The sequence below is a fragment of the Arvicanthis niloticus genome, chromosome 19 (assembly GCF_011762505.2).
Source record: "Arvicanthis niloticus isolate mArvNil1 chromosome 19, mArvNil1.pat.X, whole genome shotgun sequence".
Lineage (NCBI taxonomy): Eukaryota > Metazoa > Chordata > Mammalia > Rodentia > Muridae > Arvicanthis > Arvicanthis niloticus.
In genome coordinates this window covers 33,617,486-33,623,390 of record NC_047676.1, presented here as the reverse complement: position 1 = coordinate 33,623,390, position 5,905 = coordinate 33,617,486, and the positions used below count along the sequence as shown (strand labels likewise).

Genomic DNA, 5,905 nt, shown 5'->3' with positions numbered 1-5,905 from the left:
TAAGAGAAAAAAATGGACTAAACTATAATCATGAAAGAAAGTAAAAGGATGAGATGACATGATTGGGAAACTAGAAATAAATTTAATGAAAGCTATTATATTTCATGTAATAAAAGAGAGAAAAAGGATGATCAAATTTTACTCAACGAAAATAAAGTTTAACAGCATATGATGTTAGGAAGTGTAGTAAATAAAACATGAAAACATAAAATAAAATATATAAGTAAGTTAACAAATAAAACTACTGTGAATGAAAATGTAGTTACATGGAATATGTAATAAAATTAAATAGAAATATGAAGCAAAATATACGCAAGGCAATTAAATTTCACGTGATGAATATTTACACGATATTAATTAAAACAATGAGATTATTATAAGGACATAAAGTGAGACGGTATCAGAAAAATGAGACAGAATAATATAAAATGAGATGAAATAATGACATAAAGTGAGACAGTATCAACAAAATAAGAGGAAAAGCTCCATGATAATGCCTTGGGAGGATGAAAAAATATAATTTAATGCAATTGATTCTAATGGAATCAAAGGTAATGAAGGAAAAGGAAGAAATGAAACAATACAAAGGGCTACATGAAATGACAACCCAAGTAGATACTAGACTAAATTCAAGCTAAATAAAACGATTTTGTGACATTATGAAAGAAAGTTTAGGCCTGACATCTAGTGCATGACTTTTAATAAAAGACAGTGGATGAAATGTAACTGATATAAAAATAAATGAAATAAAATGATGGATTGCAAAAAGAAGATGCAGTGAAATTTAATGAATGAAATTAAAAGTAAGATAATAAAATATTGAAACTTAATGAATTGAAATAAAGAACTGATGCTGACATGAGTTGAAGAAAAATCGTCCAAGAAGGAGATGGCCAAACGTTACAGTCACAAAACATATTTTTGGCATTGCAGGGTAAACAGTACTTGTAGATGAAAACCAATACTGTTTCTTCAAAAGTTAATCCTAAACTCAAGAATTGTTACAATACAAATGTAAGGACATAATACAAATGTTAAGTTTGATTCCAAAATTTGATGGAAGTTAAATCTTAAGGATCTGCTGCTGGATGTTTTATCAGGAGAGTCAAGTACAGTGTCTAGTGCTGCTCAGGCTCCCCAGTGGGAAACTGGGTCTTTCCAGAATTTGATGCTGTTGCTGTTTACACCCCATCTTTGCCAGCAGCTTCCAATTTAAAGCTCAGTGTCTTATTAGATACTGGAGCAAATGCCCTCCCTGCTGGGCGAGGAGCAGCCAGTTTGTTGCCTTTCTGGATCCTTTCAGCCTGTTTGGCTGGTTCATTTTTCTGCAGGTTATGTGGTTCAGCCTTTTCTATCTGGTAGCAGAGTCTGGTTTAGGTTTTTCAGAAGGGTTTATTTTAAAAACCGGTTTTGCAAGAAAGTTTACTATCTGCCTTCTCCACATCCTGCTTGTGCTGTGGCAGCCAGTGAGAATGGAGCCCCGCCCTGCCCCAGCTCAACCCCCCCCCCCCCACGCACGCTCCCCCTCCCCACGCACAACTAGGTGGCTATAAAAAGGGACAGCCCAGTGTGAGAGGCAGGCTCTGCCTCACTCTATCTAAATTGGAAAGCAAGATCTGTTGTATCGAACTACAGAAAACTGAAAATCCGATACCGATAACTATAAGATGCTACAGCAGCACACCGGCTATGGTAGGATCTACCTCATTAAAACCAAACTGATGAACAATTTAAGAATTGTAAGAATAATAATGAATTGTAAGATTGTAAGAAAAATAATGAAGATGATGATAATGATAATAATGTTAATGTTAATGTTAATGTTAATAATTCTTACAGGTTTAGGAATGATGATGATGATAATGATAATGATAATAATAATAACTGTTACCAAGAAATTCTACAATAAGATATTAGGGCTTGCTGGGCAGTGGTGGCATAGGACTTTAATCCCAGCTCTTGGGAGGCAGAGGCAGGTGGATGTCTTAGTTCGAGGCCAGCCTGGTCTACAGAGTGAGTTCCAGGACAGCCAGGACTACACAGTCTAGAAAAACCAAAAAAAAAAAAAAAAAAAAAAAAAAGATATTATGGCTTCAGTGTGGCCCTCTGCCTCAGTTTACCAAAATTGCTGAACAATTTACCATTTGTAAGAATTTACCATTTCTGTCATCTAGAAACCTTGAGGAAATTGCTGAACATTTTATCCAAATTGCTGAACATTTTACCGAAATTGCTCTGCTCTCCTGGAATGGCTTCCCTGCCCAGTCATCTCCTTCCCACCTGGCTGCTGCCCTGCAATCAGTGACCCCAGGGAGACTTAGAGAACAGCAGGCTCCCTGGGGCTCCTGCACCCTGCAAATCCTGCTTGATTACTCACTGCCTTCAATTTCGAAATAAAAACACCCTGAGAACTGCATTCGTTTTCTGGCCATGTTGTTCTTTATCTTATGCTCAAAAACAGTATTTACACACTAGACCCAGGTGGGGCAGAAAGGTGCTTAACTGTCATCCCAGGGTTCTACCCTGCTGAGGCAGGAGGAGGTCTGCTGCAAATTGCAGCCCTGTCACTCTAGCTCAGCCAGCATCAGGCAGGATTGAGCCACCCAGAGTCCTTGTTTGGTAAATACAATTTTTAATTCAAATACATATGTGGTTTTAGTTACTTTTGGTTAAATCTTACTGACCTGCTGCTGGAATAGTCTGGTGAATCTCTCCCTGTTGGAAGACATCATGAAGTGTGAGTTTTCTGTGGCCCCCACTCTGCTTGGAGCCAGAGACCTCCGCACACACACTCCCAGTGCAGTCTTGTGATGCATTTCTGGATCTTTACAGCATGGATTGCCTACTGCTTGTTTTTTTTCTGCAGGATGTGTGTGGTTCATCCTTTTCTATCTGGTAGCAGAGTCAGGTTTCCGGTTTTCAGAACGATTTAATTTAAACTGTTTTCCTCAGAAACTTTACTATCTGCTTCTTCTACAGCATGTTTGGTGTTTGCAAGTAGGGACAGCCCAGTTGGTTAGGCAGGCTCTGCCACACTCTATCCAAAAAGTTAAGTTTGAAATTGAAGAAAAGATGAAATGTCTTGTAATCAAATACACATAATTAAATGAGGTTCTCAAAATGTAATTAAGTGGTGGATGGATGATGATATGATTCAATCAGTGGTATAAAGAGGTGACATGGGACCAAGAAACAGTATGACATAATTAAATAATAATAATTCCTTCGGGGAAGGCAAGATGGGGGACAGAGGGACTCCACCTGGAGTCCTCTGCTACAATGGGGCCCTGCAGGGCAGGGGAGCACAGTCCTTTTGGCAGCAGTCCCCTAGAGCTCCCTCCCTTAGTGAGGGCCCTTCTAGGTGCTTCTGGATGGGCTCAGCATAGTTGGCCTTCGATTTATTTTTTAAATTTTTTGGCAAAAAGTGTTCACCTTGTGGTGGCATTGTTTGGTTTCAGTTTTTAAGAAGAAAATAATTTTAGTTTCTTCTCGTCCTTATCATCCTTTTTCCTTCATGGGTTTGGAGTCCTGGCTCAGAAGTGGGTAGACTAAAAACACCCACGCCCCCCAAGCAAAACAAAACAAACAAACAAACAAACAAAAAAAAAATTGGGAACCCACTGCCTGAGGCAGACTCTGCCTCCTGGCATTCAAGTTTTAAGCAACCTCTATTGTATTAATGTTGTAAGGCCGAAAAACTGTCACAGAGAAACCATGAGATTCCAAGTAGCTATATAAGTCCTCCTGCTGTGAGAGCTCTGTTTGTGCCATGAGCCAGATGTGTAGTCTGTACAAGTGGTGGAGGCTTTGGATGCCCGAGGAGGAACAGTGACTGGACCCCAGCCTCAAGGGGAAGACTTGGGGAGAGTTGCTTTCTTGGTCAATGCCTTGCTTCCTGCCCCCAGGAGAGATTTTATGAGATGAAGACTGATGTCTCTTGAGGAACTGCTTCCCAGGTTGGTGTTGGGGGCTTGGCAGGTTCTCCAGGCAGCTGGGAGACAGACAATAGAGCCATGGTCCCAGAGCAGTATCCCTCAGATGTGCCATGCAGGCCCACCACTGCAGCAGCCCCAGAGCACTCCCAAAACCCTGATGTTTGGGGTGCCTTGGTCAATATAGTTAGCCTGTCCCCCAGTCCCCAATTGGGGAAGACATTTTTTTTTTCAGGCCTCTCAGAGCTGATTGATACTTAGTGTCCTCTTTCCATCTGCCCACTGCCCTTCAGTGCTTGGTAACAGGGAGAACAGCAAGTGCCGCTGCTTCCAGCAAGCATGCTTCCTTACCCACTGCCTTCATTGAAGATAAAAATGCACTGGTATCTGCCTCATGATCTTGGCCTATGTTTCGATTACTCTTTTAAGTGTTATTTACAGGGGAGATTTGGGTGAGGTGGAGCACACCTGTCATCCCAGCTCTCTACTTGCATTTGTAGGGGCGGGTGGCTTCGAAGTCCAGGCCAGTCACCTCAGCACAGCCACCATCAGTGCAGCTACTGAAAGACCCCCCGCAAAGGGGACCCTCACCCAAGTCCGGACCTGCACGCCCCAAAGGACACACGAGAGACCTTCTTGATGTAATTGCAGAGGAGGTTTAATGACGAGGGCCCTCGGGCCGGAACATATCTCACACAGGAGATAGAGGTTCAGACCCAGAACCCAGGAATCTTGGGATATTTATGGGTAGGGGTTGGGGAGAGCGGGAAAATTTGGCAAGGTTACATATGATTGGATATTTCAAACATCAGCAACTTGCATAACTGGCAGAACTTGCAGAACCTGGGACCTCCCAGAAAGAGAAGGAGAGAGAAGTAAACACCAGATAGCCCATTACTCACTTGGGCTTGTTTGGACTTGTCTGGGCACGCCCTTACATACCTTTATTTTTGGTCACCCTGCCCCTGCAGGGACTTAATATTTTATTATAACTATATTTATCAAATTGTTGGTGGTCTTTGCCGACCATGAATTTTTTGTTATTGTTTCAATGCTGCTTTCAAATTTTATTTTCACACTACCTTCACCTAGTCAGGCTTTGGGTCAGTTTTCTTAATCATTGCAACCCATGTGGAGTTGCAAGATATCCAGGATAGCCAAATTGTTCTGAAAAGAAACAATACAGGAACTGTTACCATGCCTGATTTCTGGGAGTCTCCCAGAGCCATGAGAAGTAGAAACAGCAGCCAGAGTGCTGACAGATACCTGGATAGATAGATCAGCTTCTTCTATAAGACAAGCCCATGCCAGAAGCTACACCTGAGTTTTCACCAAGATGCAAAAAATAAACTTTTAAGAAGTGAGTGATCGTACCTTCATCATCAAACTGTCCTTGGAAAACTGGGTGGTCACTAGAAGAACTCCTCTCTCTGTCACCCTCTGTGATACCTGAGGTTCCAAAAGCTGACAGACAAAACAAAACAAAGCAAAAACATCAACCCCACCAAACAACAACAACAACAACAAAATCAAAACAGCAACCAAAACAAACAAACAAACAAACAAACAAAAAAAAAAAAAACCAAAAAACCCCCAAACAAACAAAATCTCATGGCCCAAGCACTTCCTGAATAGGAAGTAATTTCAGCAACTGGCAAGTGAAACATCATGAAACTGAAAACCTTAGACCCAGCAAAGGAAATGCTCAAAAACTGCAGGGGAGGAACCTGCTGATAGCTTCTTGTCTGGAAGATGATTCCTTTTTAGAAGACACTAAGAACCCAGGGTTTTAAAGAAGAGAAAGAAGAAAACACCAAGTCACTGAACCAACAGCATGCCTGACAGAGTGAACAAGCCTGCTTTCAGAGGCTGAAGTGCAAATGTCAATCTGCATGGGGGAGGTGTTGGTTCATCCTTGCTGGCCAGCTGAGGAAGGTACTAACACTACTCAGAGACTCCTCATCCCTGCCAGA

The 5,905-nt window shown here is 41.6% G+C and overlaps 1 long non-coding RNA gene across 1 annotated transcript; it reads left to right on the top strand.

Annotated features, from left to right (window-relative positions):
• The first annotated feature begins 1,552 nt into the window (after positions 1-1,552).
• On the top strand, positions 1,553-2,416 carry LOC143435069 (uncharacterized). Its single transcript, XR_013105037.1, has 2 exons — positions 1,553-1,692; positions 2,175-2,416. It is a non-coding gene; the product is annotated as an uncharacterized LOC143435069 (long non-coding RNA).
• The last annotated feature ends 3,489 nt before the right edge of the window (positions 2,417-5,905 follow it).